Consider the following 24549-nt stretch of genomic DNA (forward strand, 5'->3'; position numbering starts at 1 on the left):
CTGGCAGCTCCAAGTTTTCGGCCCGCTGCCGCAGCTGCTGCTCTTCAGGCCTGGGCAGTTCAAGTTGCAGAGGCCGCTGCCCGCTCCGCTCAATCAGGCAGTGCGCTCTCTCTCCTCCTCAAGGGGGGCCGCCACCGCCCACTCCCCTTGGTCTGCCGTTACCTCTGGGGTGGCGGAGGGAACATAGGCCTCCACTATTGTTGCTCACCCCTCCTCTCTCCCCAGGCCCCGCCACCCGCAGGCAACACTCGCACAGGAAGAAGGGGCGGGGTGCCAGATGCTCTTTTCACCGGCCGCAACTGGGCCCTCTCTCTCCAGCTACACTCTGGGTCGACACCCTGGGCCCTCGTTCACCTGGGTCATAGACTGCACTTCCCGGCTCCCTCCGCCCTTCTCCCATGCCTCTTCAGCTCACTCCAGTGGCAGGCAGGGCCCCCGCTCGGCCCTCACCTCACTACTCAAGTCGCGCCCGCCATCTTGAGCATGATCGTTCTCAGGCCTTGTCTCTCCAACGGGCTGGTTCTGATCCCCGCTGTGGTGCCTCGTTGCACTATTTCGGGTGTCGTTCCCCCACTTGACATTGGGGGGGGTCAGGGCTGCCGCGACTCCGGGGTCATCGTTGCAGGATGGACACGGACGGGGGTTCCCGTGCCGGAGCTCTGTGCTTTCTCTCCTCACGCCATGGACTCCAAGCTATGCCTCCCAGTTAATGACCATTGTTAGCTGCAGTCTGAAAACAAAACAGATTATAATATGAACATTACATAGTGGATACATTGTCATTGCAACCTTGGGCTTCTGGTGACATTTGCAAACCGCAGGGCAAAATATATCAGCATAACCCCACAATAATAATATTGGACCAGATTACATAGTTACCTATTATGCATGTTCTGTGTTACTTAACTTTGTATATATGCAAACAGATAAACCTCATCCTTCAAAAAGAGACAACCCAAATAGTTGCTACCCACATATATACCTAAATACAAGAATACATTGCATTCGGTCTACTCACGAGACAGCATGCAAAAAACGACGTAATAGCTATGTTAAACATCGCAACATAAGATGATGTACGGAGTGCTGACACTTTTCAATCACTCACCCCCAGTCACACATCTGGGTTGAATCTTTGTTCCTTTGCTCACCACGCCACCCCAGTTTGTACCCCGCCATATTCAAACCAGTCTTGACCCTGCTCCCCATGGGACCAGTCAAGCCCAAACTGCCAAACCAGGTCCTCCCTGGGCCAGAAACAAGCATCTTGGGACAAGTTTTGGGGTATCACTACTCATCAGACAATCCAGCTTCAATCCAGTGGCACAGCGAGTAAGGGACCCACGTCAGGGCAAACTCTGGCTACTTAGGAAAAACATAGCAACACAACAATCAGATCTCGGTTGAATCCACTGTTCTTTTGCTCATCATACCACCCCTGTCTGGACCCTACCATATTCAAATCAGTCCTGATCCTGCTCCTCATGGGAAAAGTCCAGCCCAAACTGCCACACCAGGCCCTCCCTGGATTGGAAACAAGCATTGTGGGACCAATTTCAGGGTCTTACCCCATATCAGCCAGGCTAGCTTGAATCCAGTGACACAGCAAGAAAGGAAACCACGTCTGAACTGGGGGTGAGTGTTTGAAAACTTTCAGCACTCCGTCCATCATCCTTTTGTGTTGCTGTGTTAAAACATCAACAGAACAAGAATGTTCACAAAGAGCCGTGAAACAGAATGTTGGAAGATTTCTTTGAACATTCTATTGTATCAACTAAGGAAGGAGATGTATTCTAATGGCTAAGGTGTCGATCTGAGGACCTTGGTTTGAATCAAGCTTGGCATTGACTGAAAATTGTACAATTCTGGTAAATCACTAAATCTCAATGTGTCTAAAATTTAAAAGATGTAAACCACTGCTTGGTGAATACAATCTTCCATCATTTTCTATCTCTTCTCAATATTTGCAACACTCTGTTGCTCTCGAGCTAGGTCCATGCTACAGCAATACCAACACATGCATGCTTTTACACTGTCAACAAGTATCCAGCTTATTATTCCCTGTAGATACCCCTTCTTTTTGAGTTGTTGATGAGTCCCTCTCATTTCAAATTTTTTGACAGCCAGATAATAGCCCTCCGTGAGTTTCTTAATGCCGGTTCATTCTTTCCACCTCAAGTCTACTCAATATCTGTGGAAGCACCTTGGGGACACTGGGAGACCCCCCAAAAAACATCTTCTTGTTCCATGGAAGCTTTTAATCACTATGCAAGTCTGCTACTTTTAATCGGAAAAGACACTTTTCAAATAAGCCTTCAGTGCTTTCTTTCCTGTGCATCAGACATATACAGGACCCACTTGGTACCAATCCATCTAGTAGACATCTGATGCTCCCAGGTCTGGTGGACACTCTATGAGCTCCAGCAGTGCTCGGTGTCTCTGGGGAACGCAATGGTGAAGAAAAAAGATCTGGCTTTAATGTGCTAAAGCATGAAAGAAGAGACATGCACATATGTCCTTTCTATGTAATAGCACATTAAACCCAAACCTGTTGGCCTTCCAAACATGTATTCTAATACTGCCCCCACTACCACTGTTTAGCACTAGCCCCCCACCTCCAAAGTTTAGGTCTACTTGCATCCCTGACTCACACAGTATGTCAGGTAATGCTATCATCTGGCTAGGTACACCCACAATATGACAGGCATTGGTATAAAGTAGAAAGCACAAAAATGATGGATGGAAATGCTTGATTTGGTCTGAGTCACATACAATCACTATGCATTTAATTCCATGATTTTAGTTCATCAGTGTAAATACAGAATGCGACCAACCATAGGAAAGTCAGTCACTGTCAAAGAGTAGTTCAGCCCAAATTGCTTGATCATTCCTCTCTGAAAGGAACTTCCTTGAAATACCTACATCTCATCATTCAACAGGTATCACCACCAGTATCTGCTGACCACTGACATCATATGCCCAGATGTATTTTATTTTTATGCTGTGTAGCGTAAACTTTGTCTGCCTCTTCTGCGAGCTGTTCTGTCATTTATAGCCTTGCTGGGCATGTCCTTTGTCCCCAAACAAACCTTTCACTAAGCACTTTCAGGCTGGGGGAGTGGGCGAGTCTTTTATGACTAACTACGAGGTGGGAGATCACTTCCAAGAGAGGTGGGTGGGGATAAGGGTGGTCCATCATTTGGGGCCTCCAACTGCTCACTTTTAGTCACCCACAATCCTTGTTTCCAAGTGTAAGCCAAAAATGGCAGTTCTTGGCTGGGAAAAACTGGTTGACTGGAGAGGGCTCTCTTGGTCATTCCATCATTTTTCTGTCTTTTTTTTTTGTTGTCAAAGCAGGTGCATGAATACAAGCACCCTCCTTCACACTTATGGGTCAATAATATTGCCTCACACACACCTGTACAAACTCACTCTTTCTCTCTCTCCCTCTCTCAACCACAAACATACACGCACGCAAAATGAATAGTACATAGACACCTACAAGCTCTTTCCAAATTAATTCACAGAGGTGTTCACATGCTTTGACAAACGCATCTTCTCTCTCACAGTCATCTGCACACACGGACAGCCAAACCTGTCCACTAACAAGTATGCACACATAGTGCACACTGCATGGAGAAAAGGAAAATCAAGCTTTTACGTCTCCAACATACCCAATGTCATTGCCTAACAGGCCACACATGCACAAACCACAGCAAGGTTTGCTGGGCAGATGAACGCATTATAAGTATACATTGTATTGGATCCTTTTGCAGAATCAGCTATATGTTCATGAGTGTGTAATGTATATCTTGATTGAGATATGACCAGCTGAGAAAACGCTTTTCTTTACCTTTTCTAAGAGAGGAGAACATTTTACTTACAGACTTTTCCTTTTGTTAAAATCTGTTTTTTAACGATCATCTATATCCATTGTGCCATAAAGCAGAAGGCGACTATGACTTTGTATTAGTTGACACACTTTGGGGGTCATTACAACATTGGCGGTAAAAGCCGCTTACCACCGTGCAGAAGACCGCCAACACACCGCCGCGGCTGCGGAATTCTGCCACAGCCATTATGACCCACAGCTCGGAATCCACCAAAATACAGACACCCACACAAGTCCGCCACACCAAAGGTCAGTGATAAACTGGCAATAACAAAACCTCCACCATCACGGCAACAGGAATACGCCCACACTATCATGACCCACGAATCCACGCAGCGGTCTTTCAACCACGGTATTCCATTGGCGGTACACACCGCCGCGCTCAAAATACACACACATTTACAAAACACTACCACATTGGACAATTCCAAATACACACACCTGATACACATTACACACACCACTCCCACACACCCAATACAATATAAAACACACACCCACATCACCCACAAACCCCTACAACAACAATTGTGACAGAAGGCCAGAGAGAGACACCACCAGAAAGAACAATAGCATCCACAGGCACTCAACACCATCACTCACACAACATCCACGCACCTCACACAACACACCTCTAAATATCACCCCACACATCACAACACACACCACCCCACACATCACCCACACCACCCCATGCCACCGCAAAGATACCCCAGGTTTTCTGAGGAGGAGCTCAGGGTCATGGTGGAGGAAATCATCAGGGTAGAGCCACAGCTATTCGGATCACAGCTGCAGCACACCACCATAGCTAGGAAGATGGAGCTATGGCGAAGAATTGTCGACAGGGTCTCAATACACCACATCGCAGTTCAGAGGACTGGCAGCGGACCCCCACCTCCTCCCCCAGAACTTACAACATGGGAGGAGCAGGTCTTGGCTATACTGCATCGTGAGGGCCTCACAGGAGTAGCTGGAGGAATGGACTCTGGTAAGTCAAATCTTTAACTACTTCATCCCCCACCCTACCTGCATGCTATCACATACCCCCACCCTCGCCCTCACCCCCATCACTCCAACTCCTCACACATGTCCAACTATCACAAACCACACATCCCAAACCTAAGCCCTGCATGTAACACCAAAGCATGGACACCCATCACCAAAGCATGTCCATTGCACATACCCATACACCCCCCTAAACCATTATCACAGAAGGTCCCACACAAGAATGGAAGCACTGGGATACAGGGTCACCCACCCATTGCAGACCATGGCACATACAGATGCAATAATCATGCCTTTACACCCCTGCAGGACCCCTACCCAACGTCAACGGACAGGAGGGTCCAGACATGTCCACTCCACCCACAGAAGAGGCCCACAGTGATGACAGCAGCTCTGTCCAACTGGATCTAGATGACCAGCCCGGCCCATCTCAGACCTCGGGACAGTCGGTTCCCCTCACACAGTCACAGGCCACTACAGAGCTTCCCCCGTCTGGAAACACCAGCACAGCACCCACCCAGCGGCCCATACCTCTGTCCCCAGAACACGTCAAGCAGCAGTGTGTCCACCACTACAGGGAACCCAGGCTAACCCACCACCCCAACAAAACCAGGGACCTGGGGGCAGTGGTAGTGGGCACACGGTTCAGGGGACAGGGGCCCAGGAACACAGGGGAAATGGGAGGGCTGCTGTGTGACAGGGGGAGGACAGGCCCAGGGAACCCACTCTCCACGAGGCCCTCTCCAACATCATGGGAGCATACCACCATTCCCAGGAGACGATGGCAACAGTACTGGCCAAGTTTCAGGAGACCCAGCGGCTGCATGAGGAACAGGATTTGGGGTTCAGGGATGAACTCAAGTTCATCAATTCCACCCTGGGCACGATTGTAGGGGTGCTGATGGAACTCATCAACACCAGGAGGGACACTGTGGCACAACAAGGGACTCCTGACACTAGCCTGGACGATGAACTGCCCACCACCTCCGCCGGCTCTTGTGGACAGGAGGCACAGCCACAGGACCACAACACCAGGACCCCACCCCCTGCAGTTGGAGAACCACCCCACGAGCGGTCCCTGAGATCCAGGACAAAGACAGAGAACAATGGCAAGACCCCCGCCAAGAAATGAGACCACCCTGATTGCCATCCTTCTGTCCCACTTTGTCACCCTGTCCATACTTAAACTGCCCTAGCTCCACTTCCTATGCCCCTTTGGACAATGTACCTGTGAGTCTAATAGACTGGACTCTGCCATGGGCATTCCTCCACCATCACCCCTGACCATTTTACAACCCCCTCCACTAACTAGCATTTAAATAAATCACAAAACAATCTGGAGTCAGTTTGTGCTTTCACAAATGTGTATTAGCAATAACTGTGGCAAAATGCTATATCCAATGTAATGTCAACATACCTATGTCCCACAGCTCTAGTCCATGCGGAAACAAAGCAGAGGTCACACAGTGGGACCCACATCTGTGAAATCGAAAGGGAAAGTGACAACTCAGTGTCCATACACTGGGTGAAAATGACAGACAGATGAGAGGTAGAAGAATTAAATCAGATGTAGCAGGCAGTGTTGTCTTCTTACCTGTGTCTCACTGACATTATTGCTAGATCACTGTGTTCCTGTTGTCTATGTCCTCTTCTTCTGCTTCCTCGTCTTCACTGTCCACAGCTGCCACAACACCTCCATCTGGACCATCCTCCTGCAGAAAAGGCACCTGTCGTCGCAAAGCCAAGTTGTGAAGCATACAGTAGACCACGATGATCTGGCACACCTTCTTTGGTGAGTAGAATAGGGAACCACCTGTCATATGGAGGCACCGGAATCTGGCCTTCAGGAGGCCGAAGGTCCTCTCTATAATCCTCCTAGTCCGCCCATGTGCCTCATTGTAGCGTTCCTCTGCCCTTGTCCTGGGATTCCTCACTGGGGTCAGTAGCCATGACAGGTTGGGGTAACCAGAGTCACCTGCAAATGTCGAGGGACAACTGTTAGACACACACTAACTCTTAGGGACATCCCCAGACCCAGACACCTAGTCACACTGTATTGGGTCCATGTTCTCACCTAGTAGCCTGTCAGAGTCACCAGATCCTCGGGGTCTGTGCACGTTCCCAACACGTCCACCACTGAACAGCTCCAAGACTCTGATAGATAAATCACCGAGACTGAGAGATTTCAAGAGGGGAAGAGGGGATTAGGAAGGGAACAGCTGGGAAGGAGAGCTGTAGTAAGAAAATGGTTAGAACACACAATAAGAACATTATATCTCCTGAAATCAATACTAGACTATGATTCTAAGCCTAGTCACTCTGAAAACATGAACAATCTAAGAGTTAAGTTTAAAATGACTAAGTTTCAAGATGGCCAGATACCTATAGGGGAATCAAGAAGAATTAAATGAAAACTTTCTTATTCAAGTACTTTCCTTTATATGAGAATCAGAAAAACATTCTGACTAAATTTTAAACCAGTCATATAAATCCTGTTTTGAGAATGCATACTGGGACCATGCAATATTGCATCTAGAAACTCTGGCCTTCTGTGTACTCTTAAAATGTTTAAACACAAATTGCGCATATTGCAGATATATATATATATATATATATATATATATATATATATATATATATATATATATATATATATATAGTAAACACCATAAAAGGATTGTACACCATGAATAACACAATATGGATTCAGGAAACAAATCACATAACTTGTCATCTCGAATATTATATAATAAATATCTTTGAATAGTGGCATACAATAAACAACATGAATTAAACTCGAAGAGAGAATTGTGCGTCTTGCCGATTCGAGTGTCACCATGTAAAATACCAAGAAATGGTAGCACGCAATGAGTATCAAAGTCAAATCATCATTAATCGAATCGCACGTCTTGCCAATTCGTAAAACACAATGTAAATGTCAAGAAATAACAGCTCACAATAAATAACAAGATCAAAGTACAATGAAACGAATCGCGCTTCTTTTGCCGATTCTTAAGCCACCATGTAAATGTCAAGAAATGGTAGCACGCAATAAACAACAAAGTTAAATCCTCATGAAACGAGATGCGCGTCTTGCCAATTCGTAAAACATCATGTAAATGTCAAGAAATAGTAGCGCGCAATGGACAACAACCACCATAAAACAAATTGCGCGTCTTGCCGATTCTTAAGCCACCATGCCAATGTCAAGAAATGGTAGCACGCAATAAATAACAAAGTCAGACCTTTATGAAACAAATCCCGCGTCTTGCCTATTTGTAAACTACCATATAAATGTCAAGAAATGGTAGCGCACAAGTAATCTGTTACTCATTTAAGAATTGAACCAAGAATATGAAAATTCTAAATAACGGTGTCGGGATAGTCCAACCACCGTCTTACCGCCTGGAACAATGATCACCAATGAAGGATGAAGGGCAGAAGACTGGAAGATCCAAATAGGCTGCCGGGACAGGAGCTCAGGAAGAAGCTGCTGCTCGGCACCGGGACCTCTGAATAGTGAGCACTGGGAGTTGGGCTGGCTCTCTTTTATAGAGTCTTGGCCCAGCCCAGAACCACACCCAGGCATGTTGCAGGGAAAGTCTCTGGAAGGCCCTGGAAAGGGACCAAACTCTAACACACTTTGAAAACCTGCAGCAATACATTGCAAAGGAACAGTATTTGTAAGAATATAAAAAATATGTTTTCAGGATTGAACTCTGCAATGCAAAAGGTTAAGCCACAACATATCAGCACAATGCATAAATTACGTTGTTTTGAGAGTGCTGGGTTTTTGCATTTTTGTCGCCAATAGAGCGCGTACTGCTCTGGTGTTGACATAGCCACACATGGAGCCTCTGGAGTTGCCCCATCACTTAAGGGATGCTGCTATTCCGCAGAATGTAAGCGTCATGCACTGAGCCAGGAAACTTGGCATTTACATGGGAGATGTACTGGTCGGCCATACACACCATCTGCACATTCATAGAATGGTAACTCTTCCGGTTTCTGTAAACCTGTTCACTCCTGCGTGGGGGGACCAAGGCCACATGTGTCCCATCAGTGGCACCTATGGTGTTGGGGATATGTCCCAGGGCATAGAAGTCACCTTTCACTGTAGGCAAATCCTCCACCTGAGGGAAAATTATGTAGCTGCGCATGTGTTTCAGCAGGGCAGACAGCACTCTGGACAACACGTTTGAGAACATAGGCTGGGACATCCCTCATGCAATGGCCACTGTTGTTTGAAAAGACCCACTTGCTTGGAAATGGAGTGCTGACAGCACCTGCACTAGAGGGGGGATTCCTGTGGGATGGCGGATAGCTGACATCAGGTCTGGCTCCAACTGGGCACACAGTTCCAGGATTGTGGTACGATCAAGTCTGTAGGTGACAATTACATGTCACTCCTCCATTGTCGACAGGTCCACCAGTGGTCTGTTCACACGAAGGATGCCGCCATCTCCCCACCTGCCCCAGCGGACGTGCTCTATGGAGGAGAACAGCGAGCAGAGAGTCAATCAACACTGAGGTACGTAAACACAAATTTATAGGAAAATGTTTGACAATCGACATATGGCTGTATTAGTTTTTAAGCAAGGCCTAGATATGTGTGACGCAGCAAAAAAATTAATGCCATGTGGCCCCCTGAAATGGCGTCTGCCTGACCTGTAATGTGGGACAAGGGGATATGAGGTAACTGCGCTGGCGTTGTACACCGTCGCGGTAGGCGGTCGAAGACCGCAGCGCAATCCTGCATTGGTTAACATTGGACCCTATGGGTCCCCGGAGCCAATGACGATGTACACCGGCGGTGACGGTACGCAGCGCCGCGGACGTCACCGCCATTTTCTCTCTGTTCAACCACTTGATACCTGATCTTCGACAGGAGAGGACCTACACTGCAAGTGCTGCTTTGACCTCAGTCTGGAAGAGACAATGGCTCGTGTGTCTGGGGGAAGGGCCCCTGCCTTCAGCACAGAGGAGTTGTAGAAAATAGTGGAAGGGGTCCTCCCCCAGTACACGCTCCTCTACGGTCCTCCAGACAAACAAGTGAGTACACAGTGAGCACGCTGTATGGGCAATGCCTGTTTTGAGTGGTGTCAATGAAAAATAGGGGGGGGGAGAATGAGGCGTGCATGATACGACGGTGAGTGCATGTGCGTCATGGCAAGGGTAGGGATGCGGGCCAATGACTGTGACGGTGCGGACGGTTATATCTTATCCTTTTCCTCTGTACTATTCCTGTAGGTCAGCGCCCACCAGAAGAAGGATATTTGGCGTGCCATCGCCAAGGAAGTCCGGACCCTGGGGGTCCACCACAGGCGGAGCACCCACTGCCGTAAAAGATGGGAGGACATCCGCCGCTTGAGCAAGAAGACGGCAGAGTCCCAGCTGGGGATGGCCTCCCAACGTGGGAGGGGTGCCCGTCACACCATGACCCTCCTGATGTTCCGGATCCTGGCGGTGGCGTATCCGGAGTTGGATGGACGCTTGAGGGCATCACAGCAGCCACAAGGGGGTGAGTACACTCATTCAGCTGATTAGCGCGCATTGGAGGTGTCTGGGTGGGGGAGGTGGGCTGTGGGTTCCCCTAGGCCAGGGCGAGTTTAGTAGGCAAGGTCCCTTCTTAAGGCAGGCCCTGGGACACCCCACCCCACCTGTGTTCAGAGCCCCCTACAGCTAGTCAGGCTCCTGTGACTTCCATGTGTGCAGCAATTGGGCATAGGCCTTGTAACCCATGTCCCTGTGATTAATTAGGGAACTCTAAGTGCACGGCGTAGTGCAGGGGGCTTCTGTGTCTGTAGTGTCCGCCAACGGTAGCGGTATTGGATGCACTCAACATATCTTTCTCCTGTCTTCCCCCCCCCCTTTTGTGGTCTCCCTGTTCTTGTGTGCATTAGCATCATCAGGCGGAGGAGCAGTGCCACCGGAGCAGGAGGGAGCTGCATCCCACATGGCCCTGGAGGGCGACACAACAGAGTCAGAAGCCACCAGTGGGACTGAGGGCGAGTGGAGCTCCACAGCGGGGACAGGAGCTGAGACCAGCGACACCGACTCCTCCTCTGATGGGAGCTCCCTTGCGATGGCGGGCCCCTCTGTGCCGCCCGCATCTACAATTACAGCCGCCACCCCCCCTACCAGCACCGCCCTCCCAGCCGCTCCTCAGCATGGAGGGTGGGCATCTCCTTCGCCCCAGGCACCTCAGCCCCTGCCCCAGTCAGCCCTGATGCCCTCAGTGAGGAGGACATTTACCTCCTCAGGTCCCTCACTGCTGGGCAGTCTACCATTCTGAATGCCATCCAGGGTGTAGAGAGGCAGTTGCAACAGACCAATGCATACCTGGAGGGCATTCATTCTGGTCAGGCAGCCCAACAGCGAGCTTTTCAGACTCTGGCCTCAGCACTGATGGCAGCCATTGTCCCTGTGTCCAGCCTCCCCCCTCCAACTTCCTCCACCCAGACCCAAACACCTGTACCTCAGCCTATCCCAAGCACACAATCAGACCAGCATGCACACACGTCAACACACAAGGGAAGCTCAGGCAAACATAAGCACCACACATCCCACAGGCACTCACGCAAGCATCATACACATGCAGACATACCAACAGCCACTGCCTCCACTGTGTCCCCCTCCTCCTCGTCTCCCTCCTCCCTCCCAGTCTCGTCGCCACTCACACCTGCATGCACTACATCTTCAGCCACTAACTCCATCACCAGCACACCCACCACCACACCCCGCTCACGTGCAGTCACCACCCCCACTACCATTCACACATCCCCTGTGTCCTCTCCCAGTGTGTCTGTGAGCCCACCTCCCAAGGTACACAAACGCAGCCACACACCCACCCAACAGCCATCCACCTCACAACAGCCTCCAGCCCATGCACCTTCACCCAAAGTCACCAAACGTACACCTCCTACAACCACTACCTCTTCCTCCACTCACAAACCCCCTCCATCTACCCGTCCCAGTGTGTCCAAAAAACGTTGCCTGTCCAAACTTGACCTCTTCCCCTCACGTCCCCCACCCCTTCAGTCTCCTAGGGCCCGCCTTTCCAGGTCCCAACCAAGCGCCTCAGCCACAACATCTGCGGGAACAGTGGTGCCAGTAGTGACCGGCTTCTGGAGTGCGCCAGGCAGAAGGGCAGCCAGTGTGCCGAGGAGCCAGACCACGGACAGTCCCCCACCTCAAATGTACAAAAAGTTGGCCAGTGCCCCACGGGAGAGAGGCAAAACATCTTCCACCAAAGCCTCTCCCAGGGGTACAGTTGGGAGTGTGAAGAAAGCTGCGCCACCATCCAAGGTGGGTAAGGGGCACAGAAAAACAGGCAAGTCTGCGAAAACCTGCACGGCGGACAAGACCGCCACCAGCACCGCTGAACAGGACACCGCCGCCACCAGCACCACTGAACAGGACACCGCCGCCACAAGCACCGCTGAACAGGACACCGCCGCCACAAGCACCGCTGAACAGGACACCGCCGCCATAAGCACAGCTGCCAAGGACACCGCCGCCACAAGCACCGCTGAACAGGACACCACCGCCACAAGCAGCGCTGCCAAGGACACTGCCACCACAAGCACCGCTGCCAAGGACACCGCTGCCACAAGCATCGCTGCCAAGGACACCACCGCCACAAGCACTGCTGAACAGGACACCGTCGCCACAAGCACCGCGGCCAAGGACACCGCCGCCACCAGCACCGCTGAACAGGACACCACCACCACAAGCACTGCTGCCAAGGACACCGCCGCCACCAGCACCGCAGGCCAGTGAGCGCCAAAACTTCTGACGCTACTGAGGCCGCCACGAGCAGGATGACGCACTCTGGGCACAAGGCCCCCTCCAGAACCAGTGGAGTAAGGCATCCACTACGTCAGTCCTTGGCAGGATGAAGCACTCTGGGCACAAAGCCCCCTCCAGAACCAGTGGAGAAAAGCATCCACTGAATTTATCCTTGGCAGGATGAAGCACTCTGGGCACAAGGCCCCCTCCAGAACCAGTGGAGACTGTTATCCACTTGAGAGACTGTGGCTTTGCACTCCCCAGGATAAAGCAGTGGGCAAACCACCTACTGAAAAGACTTGAGAGACTGTGGCTTTGCACTCCCCAGGATAAAGCAGTGGGCAAACCACCCACTGGAGAGACTTGAGAGACTGTGGCTTTGCACTCCCCAGGATAAAGCAGTGGGCAAACCACCCACTGAACAGACTTGAGAGACTGTGGCTTTTTACTCCCCAGGATAAAGCAGTGGGCAAACCACCCACTGTAGAGACTTGTGAGACTGTGGCTTTGCACTCCCCAGGAAAAAGCAGTGGGCAAACCACCCACTGTAGAAACTTGTGAGACTGTGGCTTTGCACTCCCCAGGATACAGCAGTGGGCATGGAGACCCCTCGTGGATCTGTCGTAGTGCACTCATCCGGCTGAGGTGCCCCCCCCTTCCCTTCCCCCTGAGGTGCCTGTTGTATTTCTATCTGATGCCCCAGCAGTGTTCTCTCCGTTTTGATCGGGTGTTGAGTGTGGGCCTCGCCCATGCATTTTGGGCCCAGTGGTCCACGGACTATGATGGTGGAATTCCTTGGACTTGTATTCTTGGTGTATATATTTGTTTATAGTGTAAATATATATATATATATATGTGTATATTTTTGATTACTGTATTTGAATATATTACAAACATTCGACTCATTTCCTTTTGTCCTTGCATTCTTCCAGGGAGGGTTGGGGGTTGTTAATATAATGTATCAACATGTACTTGTTTGTGTGTTGTAGTGGGTGAGGGTGGGGGTGGGAGTGTCACTCTTTTTTCCCTCCCCCCTCCTCTGTGTCGTAGGTGCAGTACTCACCGTGGTCTTCGCCGCCGTCTTTGTTGTTCCTGGTAGAGGAGCAGGAAGATAAAGGCTGGAAGTATCTGGAGCTCGGGTTCCATGGCGTCCTGATTCCTCGTGGGGTGTGTAGAGGTGAGTGTTTTTCCTTCCAAGTCCTGTTTCCGCTGTGTTTTTGTTCGCAGTGAATCCGGCCCGGAAAAGGTGGCGGATTGGCGTGTTGTAATACAGTGGGCGGAACCTTGTCTTCTGCCTGTCTGTTGGCGGTTACCGCCGTGGTGTTTGTTTGTACCGCCTTGGCAGACAGAGTGTTAAAGTGGCTGTCTATGTTGGCGGTTTCCGACACGGTTGTGATTCCATTTTTTTCACCGCCGGCCTGTTGGCGGTTTTACTGCCACTTTAACACCGACCGCCAGGGTTGTAATGGCCCCCTTTGTCATCAGTCTGCTCCTATGTGGGCTTATTATATTCTTATGACCAGTTCTATGTAATGGTTTCTTAACGTCTTTTAATTGTGACCTGTTTGCTGTATGATCTTATTGGGGTTTGTAAGAATCTGTATGTATTTATTGTTTTTATACTTGTATGGTCTGGCTAGAACGAATAAAGTTGCTTCTGACTCTAACATGATCATTCGTGCTGTGGTACGCCACCTGGGGCAGACAAACAGCCATTATGCAGCTAGTTAGTAGTGACCATGAAATACAAAAAAAACTTTAAGCTTATATGCTTTTTATGATCTCAGCAGGCCGGTGGTGTGTACCACATCCACCTCAAAGTGTTTAGTAGGAGACGATTTTAAATCTCTCACCATCTGTTGGCTCCCTACGTCAGTGCCATCATCATCAAATCACAAATGTATATGTCATGTGTGAGCATCTTTCATGGCTCCTCCTATTGCTGTTATATATGTGCGTGTGTGTGTGTATATATATATATATATATATATATATATATATATATATACACATATATATATGGCAGACGCCACTAGGTAATTATAGTTAGGATCATGTTTCCATAGGAAAAGCGTTTTTTGACTTGCCTATAAATTTGCACCGTTGATGAATCTTCATGAAATTTTCCCAAAAAAGTGTTGTGGTGATTCTTTTTACGCATGGAAAGTTTCAGGGTGATCTGTTAAGCAGGGGCCGAGAAAAAGGGGGCTAAAAAAAAGGTTCTGTTTCCCATGTTATTTCCATAGGATTCTTTAGACACAACTAGAGGCCGAAGCACTGAACGGAATTAAACCAAATTTGGGAGAAAGCTAGCTGTCGGTACGCAGATTCCGCTTTCACTTATTTGGTGTGAATCTGTTTAGTAGTTTTTGACATATTGAAGGGATAATAATTTTGGATATCTCTGGCAGTGAATAATTCGCGAAATTCACAATATTTTGACAAATATGCTTGCGAAAAGAAGCTCTGCGATTGGCTGACTGCAACCTGACTACAAAGTTGTGGCTGCCATTTTATTTCATGGGACACGGTCCCCGGGGGTGAAAACCCAGACTGAAAATGGCATAAGGGCTCAGGTTGAAGGTACTCTGACCTCAGGGGAGTGATATAGGTGTGTTTTAGGTGCAAATTATTGGTTTAAAATAATTTTGCTTCACCATGTGCGATATCTGTGAAAATTCCTGAATTTTCGTGAATTATTCGCAAATATGGAAACATATAAAAGAAAAACCACAGACTCATTGATACACTAATTCATTTACTCATACATGCACTCAGAGACTCATGCGTCCACTCGGACATCCATTCAGACACTCATGCATCCCCTCACACCCACTCAGACTCACACACCCACTTTCAGACCCAAACACTCACCCACCCACTCACAGATCCACTGACAGAGACAGGCCCAGAGGCCAACCTGCGCGCCCACAGTCAAAGGACATGTGTGGCGTGGGGTTGGGTGGATTATAAGGGCTTTGCTGCAAGGCCTGGCTGCAAGCCAGGCCTTTTGACCAACCCCTGCTGCACACAGCCTTTGGAATAACGTATAGTAATTAAAATTGCGTTAAAAAACCATAGAAATTCACTGCAGAAACCAAAGATTACGGGGTCATTATAGTTAGGTTCTGAATTTACTCATACAAAACCACAGAAATTCAGCAGTTATAGTTAGAGCTCTTTTAATTAACTATAACTCGCATCCTAAGGTAACTATAACTCGCGCCTTCACCATGCACAGCTAATTACTTCACATATTATATAACTGATGAGATCTTGTATGGCATCTTTGATATTATCACTGCAACATTTGTAATAAAATTATTGATAAGAAAACTGTGCATGGCAAGGGCGCAAGTTATAGTTAAAGCATTCAAAAAGTGTTTGCTAACACAATACCTATAAAGATTTCCATTTGTATTCCTTAAAGCCCCTTCTTTCTTCTTTACTGTCACAAACTTCCATTTGGTGGTATTAATTAAAGAAACATTAACAAGTATTACACGGCTAATAGTTCTCTCTTTAATGTGTTATTACATATAGGCTTCTTTTATGCATGCCTAGGATTATATGTTTACCACATTAAAACTTTGCAGGCACTTGAAACATGAAATGCGCAGGCCAGTGGCTGGGGAAGAAGAGAACACAGCAACCACTTGAAATGCGGAATGTGGAATGCACTGGCCAGCAGGAAATACATGGCAAGCAATTGAGAAGACAAGGGCGCTCTAAATCTGCAATGGACTGCCCAGCGAAAATGCATGACAAATCTCATGCGTTGCAGTGGGAGCACTCCATAAGAAGTAGAATCAGAAACTAAGAAGCCAATAGCAAGAAGCTAGAGATGACTCCTCATCTCAAGTTCACTATGTATAAATACTGGAGCAGTTGTAAAACAAGTTCTGGCGGACAGCTACCTTTGGGCCTCACAAAACAGCATATTTACAAACTGGTGCAATGTCACTATTGCGCCAGTTTGTAAAGCCTTGCGCCAGATATAATGTATGCAAGGTAGGCATTGTACCATTAAAAGCCCCACAGAAATGGTGCAATGAAATCTACTAAATTTCACTTCGCCATTCTGCATCCGCATAGGGTCATTTTTTTTAATGCCTGCTCAGAGGAGGTGTTAAAGGCGATGCCATGCTGTTGTCTATGGAGCCCTCTTAACATTGCTGAACTAGCATCAGCATTTTGACTCTAGTCCAGCAATGTTAAGGTTTAGCTCTTCAACAGGGTTGTTGTGGACACTTTGCACCATGGAGCACTGTACTGTAAATACAGTGCTCCAGTGGCATCGATAGGGGAGCGCAGAGCAGCACACGAAAATTGGTGCATCGTTCACAATGCACCAGTTTCTTGTAAATGAGCCCCATAGTTTCTCTGAGGAGACAAAAATGTAGTACAAGTAGTTAAGAACCTCTAGCTCAAACATTCCCATCACTTTTTCAGTAATGGCCATTCACTGTTCGTCAGTAAAAGGAGCTGTGTCCAGACATGGACCCTTTGTTTGCTTACTAGAGTACATATGAACAATGAATAAAAATCCAAGACATTTGCAATCCCACACATCCTACATAGAAGGTACGTGGCTGGTTGCACAAATATCATATTCAAAGCCTGCCCACTGATATTGAGGTTCAATTAACAAAAATTAAAAAGAGAGCAATGACAAGATTGAGGCTACAGTAGAGTAAAGAGAGTTAGAGTAAATATAGTGAAAATCCCACAGAAGTCTTAGTCAGTCAAACTGACTACCCATATTTCTCATTGTAGAAGTCCAAAGTCGACAGTGCCAAGAGATAATGAACAAAGGCCCTCATTTTGCCATAGTCTTACAGTATAAACTAACCTATAGTTTTTCTACTCTTGCCCTTCACACAGCCTCCTGACCTGGTCCCTAACTAGCCACTGGACCTGTCACATTTATCCACCAAAAATAAACCAATAAAATAAGGACATAAACGTAATTGCGAAAAAGTTGTAACAAGAACAGGATATCACATTGGAACTACATGCAACACTAAAATGACAAGGCAATAAAGCAGGTCTGCACACAGCCGAACATCCACATCTGCATCTGCAAAGATGATATAAAGTGTACCCAACATATCCAAATCCAAACCAAAACAGAGGAGAAGCTCTTTGCAAAAGGCTATGTTGTTCCTGACGATCTACACCCCTTGCAGAAACAAGGCTGTCTGGCATATCTACTCATGTGGGATATCAGGACAAAAGCAGAAAGGAAAAGAAGGTTCCAAAAAAGGGGGAGCTCTGTGACTTCAGTGACTCCTACGGTCTACTGTCTACAGAGATACTACTTGATTAGGGACATTATTAAAGAACCCCAAAAACACAGACACCGCACCATACCCAAAAAAGGAAATGCCTTGTGCTCTGTGAGTAGAGACAAAGCATTTATATACACTATATTAGTACTGCAAGTATTCCATCTATAAAGGCACCAGAGGCCAACCATATATGTTCAAAACAGTGAAGCAAGTCATTGAAGAATTCAGATCCTTAGAGGCATGCTCGTCACATTTTCCCTCGCAACACTCAAGATCAAACCAGCTCATCATAAATATTATGAAGGGAATACACCCTTCTAGGCCATGCAATGCTACTAAATACACTCTTCTAATTATCAAATGTCAATGGATGCCTAAACCGTAACATCCAGTTAGTATGCAGTGCTCACCAACATTTTACAACATGCTACAGACACTTGTCAAGGCATGGTCATGGATCCTGCCATCATGGATGTCAATAGAATCTTGAAGTGAACGCAAGGCACAACTACACAAATTGTGTCCTACTAAACCAAACATCTCCACACTCGACCAACAACACAAGAAGTGATGCTTCTCTTCTACATCTCATTTGTTGTATCTATTTAAACCACTGTGGACGGCTCCCTGCCACAAGGATGGCCAACAAGGAACAGAGCTCATGCAGCTATACAGATGCGTGCATGTGATGGAATAGAGCAATTGGGTGACCTAACAAAACAGTGTGTGCCTGCGTCAAGGGGCATAGAGGAGCCACATGCATGTGCATCATATCAAGGTTATGAACACAGAAATTCCAATCTTGGATGACTAAGGACAACCCATGCCTTGGCAACTGGTACAACTATGCAGACAGCAGTGGTTCAGCAACCGCTCAAAACACCAGCATTCAGGAACTGCTAGTGGCGTGAGGAGGTTACATTGGCTGCTGGACAACTCACTGACACACATATTACTTAATGAGTGCAGGCACACCTAAGATAGTTAAAGAAGCAGTGTGTGAGTAGTAAGATCCCTCAGAAGTATCCTACTAGTGTATCCACTTCCACAACCACGTACTCATACTTTTGAAGTGACACTAGCCTCATGGACATATCACACAATATACTCATATGCATTGCCATTTCACAGCTCTGCATAGGGTCACACACCTCCATTAATGTGCTAAAATTTGGTCCTGCATTTCCAACTCCTTAAATATCTTCAATGCGTAAGCCTACAGTGCCACCTATTTCCAGGGGATTTTTCACTCAAAGAAGCTTTAAGAAACTTGGACTGCTGACTGCTGCACACTATCCCTTACCAAATCATATGAACTATGCTGGACCAATGTCTGAAGTTAAAACCACTTTGCTCCTTTTCTATGCATCTTTATAAGCAGCCAATGCCGATGAACTAACACTATTCTTCCCTGGCATGCCTGACCACCAACAGTGACCATGTCTTCTTCATTCATTGACCCCGCACAAGGTGTGAGACTGTTTCGCGTAAGACACTGTTGTGTTAGGTGAGAAAATAGGCATAAAATGCAGAGATGTACACGGTGACCTAATGTATGTTAGGACAGTGCCCCAATAGCACTGGTTTGTGATAAAGAAGACAGTACAGTATGAGGTTTCCAGACATGCATATTCCTATAGGTCAGAAAAGTCAATGCCGTTTGGAATGCTACCAGCACACTTAGCAAGGACGGAATGGTTGCCTATGTAGCAGCAGTGTGATTTGAAGCTGGTGTGGGTGGATCCACTATGTATACAAAGTCACATGGTAGATGAGGTTGAATCATCTTCTCAGGAAAACATCTTCTCCTTGTGGAGTTCTGCCGTGGTCATTGATCCCTGCTCCTGAGGTGTTCTCCGCATTATTAGAGGATGTGACTGCAAGCAACTGGTAACAGCATGAGTACTTGCACCACATCAGTAATAAAATAAGCCAACATCAGTAAACAAATGCTCAGTGTGCAATGAGCAGACTGACCACATGTGGACATACCTGATGCATGTCATAATGTATGTTTCACTGTACCAATGTTCATGCACATGTTGTATTCCTATTGCACTGTCATTGTTTCTCCTGCGAACCTTGAAAGGGACTATTTTTATGCACAGTGCAGTGAGATGACCGATTACCCCATCAATTGGCAGTTATGCATTACATGCTTATGTATTTTCATAAGGTGACTCACTTTCATGGAACCCGAAATGCATCCCACTACAATGCACCATGCATAGCTATGCCTTGTATCTATAAAATTGTGCTATTTGTGGCTACACCAAAACGGATGTAGATGTGCTTCTTTTACCCACTGTTCAAACAACCTGATCATCTCTTCACTTTGGTGTGGAAACATCGGATTCAGCAGAGCTCTCTGGGCTTGGCTTAAATGAAACAGCAACTTTAAGGAAAGCCTCATTTGCAAGGATGAGCTTTTCATATTTTGCGAAATCAGCCATTGAGTTAGCCATCATTTCACTCTTTTACTCACATTTAGGAGACATATTTTTTTTTAAACTAGAGCGTGTGTGACTGGTGCATTTGCCTTTTGTACTGTCCTGTGTGTCAGCCAAAACAAAGTGTGGCATATTTGAGTTCTGTTTTATGCAAGTATTTATTTAATAGTTTTTTATTCAGTACTGCTTGATGTATGGCTTTGTATGCAAGACATGATGTCTTATAAGCAGACTAGAATTCAAATATGGAACTTATTTATCGCATAAAAAGAATAAGCACGGGAGCTGATACAGCATTTTCTGATTTCATGCATTGTGTTCTGTTGGACATGCATACTTTGAGAGTCAGTTTAGTGACCTGGGTTAGATACCCTTACTCTTAGTTAAAGCGTTTAGGAGAATCTTGTGATTGATGGCATCTTGAGCTGCGGCTATGTCAATGAGTATGCACTGTTTTCACTCAGTAAAATCCCCAATCCTTAGAGAATCACCTGTTATCTTGAGCATGAACATTACAGTGCTATGACGATGTCTAAAACCAGACTCCTGTAGCGCAAGGAATTGTGTTTCAGAGGTAATTTTTCAACTGGATAGCACTACATTTGTATGCGATTTAAGCCAAAAAGGGTAGCAACGTCAGTATTTTTTTTTTTTTACCAGAGGGATGATATGTTCTACTTTTAGAATATGTGGGAAAGCGCCCTTTGCAATACCACAAATTATGGCTTGAAATCGTTGAACAAGTTGCGCATTGGGGATGTTCCTTGTAATGGAGGGATGGAGGCATCTGGTCAAAGTAGTAGGATGAGAGCTTATGAGCATATTTCCAAGCCCTTTGTGCTGCTGGTGCATTGCCTTTTAAGTGGGGGAAAGGGGTGGACAGGAACCGCAAGGGGCTTGTAAATAAGATCCTTAGTGTCTGAGATTGATGAGAATTTGAGTCTCTCTGGCATATCCAATATCGCCCTCACAAACAGCAAACACTGAGGTGTGACAGCCAACCTGGAAATCTTAATCAGCAAAAAATAGCGAAATCTAAAACTGTGCTACATTAATACTGGCCTAATCATATCCTCCTGGACCAATATGACATGTAGTTGCTCCATTTGAAACACAAACAAAAATCGCTTACGGGAAGTAACTATCTTAGCTTATGTTACCCAGAGATATATGAATCACATTCAGACTGGGAAACCTTGCTGAGCTTTAAACAATTGTGGAGGATGGAATGCTCTAGCAGCAGAGTCCCCACCTGAATCTTTATTGGGTCCAGAGTCACATGGGCAGACTGGCATTGCCTCTAGATCTTATCATTACAAGCCAGTGATTTTCTTGTGCATCTCCCACAGCTTCCTCTTCTCTTCTAGCTTGATCTTCTCTAGGGCTAGGGGTCATTTATGAGCTACTGAGATGGATGGGAGGTCACAATTTCGCATAGTAAACAAACGTATCTTAAAAAGGAAGTGGCCTAGATTCAATTGATCCCAAAGTGTGACAGGTCTGAACATTTTAGTCCCTAATGTGTATGGAATCAATCGCTTCTAATGATCCTAACCCTCGGTCCAGAGCATATAACCCCCAGGTATTCTAATCGCAGTGGGCCCTGAGGTATCATTACCCTAAGGTTTATCTCATTCCCCTCCTTCCATCAGTGCATGCTGTACTCGTTCATGATTATGAGATTTCTAGGAATCCATCATGAAATTCAGAGGGCTCTTCTCATCTGGTGGCCACCCTACATTTGGCATGGGCCAGGTCTGGTGAAAAAATACAGGATTACTGTGCTTATTTGAGGGACGCAAGATCAGATCTTCAAAGGGCACCAGATCTCTTCCTGGGATAACCCACTTGCCACGTATGTAACAATCCTAGCAGCTGGACGAGCCTATCAGAGTTGGTCTCACTGCCAGTGCAGCTCACTCTATTTTAAAGAGTGTTTGGAAGGTGATGGTAGAGTCAAAGAGATGGCCACATGAACCAAGGTTTAAGATAAAGGATTTCAGTACACTGACACTATTACTGTCATTCACCAAGGCACCATTCAGTCCTCAAGGCGAACTGTCTCCACTTCCCTGATCTTCAGCTTCAGCTTTTCAGAAGCGGATGAAAAGACTGACTATCACTTGCTTCATAATCTGCTCTCTCCAGGAGCTAATCTCCCAAAACCAGGGAGTAGACCTACTACGTCAACAGACAAAGACATTGCTAAGAGCTGCTTATGGTCATCTATGCATTACCTTATTGTGGATATTACAAAACACTACATGTAAACCACTGATGCTGAACATCTTATACCAACCATAAGACAAGGTAAATATTTTTTTGATTGTTTCGTTTATGTTACACTGAACAACTTACCTACACTTGTTATTATATTTTCCTGAGAGATTCAAACTCCACTGGGTAAAAGACAAACACACCAACATGTCTTGTCAATTTCTACTTATCTGACAATAACCACATACAACTTTGTACCATTCCTGCCCAAAATCAGGATTGCACCTTAGTAAAGATGTTCATAAACATTCAACACATAAAAACCGTAAACTCTCTCGAATTGAATTTGCCAGGCAGCTCCTTACCTTGATTCCCCTGATCTTAATGCACCCGCCTCAGACGAAACTGGAGACAGAAATGTTAAAATCTAGAAGCACTGGCTAATCCCACAGTTCTGGCATTTATGTGACTATATCGGAATGTGCTGGATGGAACAACAAGAGCACAAACTATTGTCTTCTTGTTCCTATCTCTTTCAATATAGGACAGCTACAATACGCAGCCATTTGTGACCACACGAGACATTGACAAAATGTATCATTAATATTTCACATGTTGTGTAAAGAGTGTGCATCAATCAGTTCCAAATGGTTGACAAATGATTAAGGTGCAAAATCAGATTTGGTGGAATAGCATCATGAGTGTGAAAGTGTTTGTGGCCATGAATCACGTGTATGTGCAAAAAGAAATTTAGATGTAAAAATCACAGTTAGGTGTAAAATAACATATAGAAGCAAATTCACCTTTAAAACAATACCTGCAGGAGTGTGGAAATATGAAGATAAAAAGAATATATTACAGTTAGGTACACAAACCCACTGAAGTGTAAAATCAACAGGAGTGTGCAATCACCTGAAGGTACAAACTCACACATTACAGGACAGAGAATGTGGTACTGAGATGTAACATTTGGTGTAAAAGGTGTGCATTATAATCACATCACAGTTGGCTGACACCATATTGAGGTCCAAATAAACTTTGGTGCAATACCAGGGTGCGAATGGACAACCTGTATGGCACACATCACATGCACATTTGTGCTACCTGTCTCTTTACATATGGGACAGTCATAAAATGTGTTCATTGCATATCACTGAATACAGAGGCAAAACCTTGAAGTAAAATTTCACATTATATGCAAAAAGTGTGCAATCGAATGACCTCGTATTTGGTTAAAAGCACACCGCAATGCAAAATCATCATGATCATGTATGTGGATACTTTTAGAAACACAAATCACATTTAGGTGCAAAATTGACTTTTAGGGTCAGCATCACGTTTGTGTGCAAAATCATCCCTGGTACACAATATTGTGAGATCACAGTAAGGAGCAAAATCACATTTAGGTCCAGAATCACGGAAACACTTGGAGGAGCAAAAATACAATTTCAATGCAAAGCATAAACACATATTTAGGTGGAAATTCACTCTTGATGCAAAGTCAAGAGAAGTGTGGTAACATTTTGAGATCCAAAAATCCAATTTAAGAGCAAAAATCACACTCAAGCACTTAGTTCCAAAATCATCCATGATGTACGGCCAGTAACAGTGTACTATCACACCTATGTGTGATGTCAGTGAGCACATAGAGGAACTATGATAACAACATTAAAATTTCGTGTACAAGATGTGCATCTGTATGAGTTCACATTTGGTTGACAGCAGATTAAGGCACAAAATCAACCTTGGTGCAACATCATTATTTGAATGAGCAATTGAGTAAAAGATGTACCTTAGTATTTCTTCACATTTAGTTGATAGTTCATGTTGAGGTACAAAATTAGCATTCGTGCAACATTACCATTAGTGCAGACAACCTTTAAAAGCACAGTTCAGATGAAGG

This window comes from Pleurodeles waltl, chromosome 10 (genome assembly GCF_031143425.1).
Source record: "Pleurodeles waltl isolate 20211129_DDA chromosome 10, aPleWal1.hap1.20221129, whole genome shotgun sequence".
NCBI lineage: Eukaryota > Metazoa > Chordata > Amphibia > Caudata > Salamandridae > Pleurodeles > Pleurodeles waltl.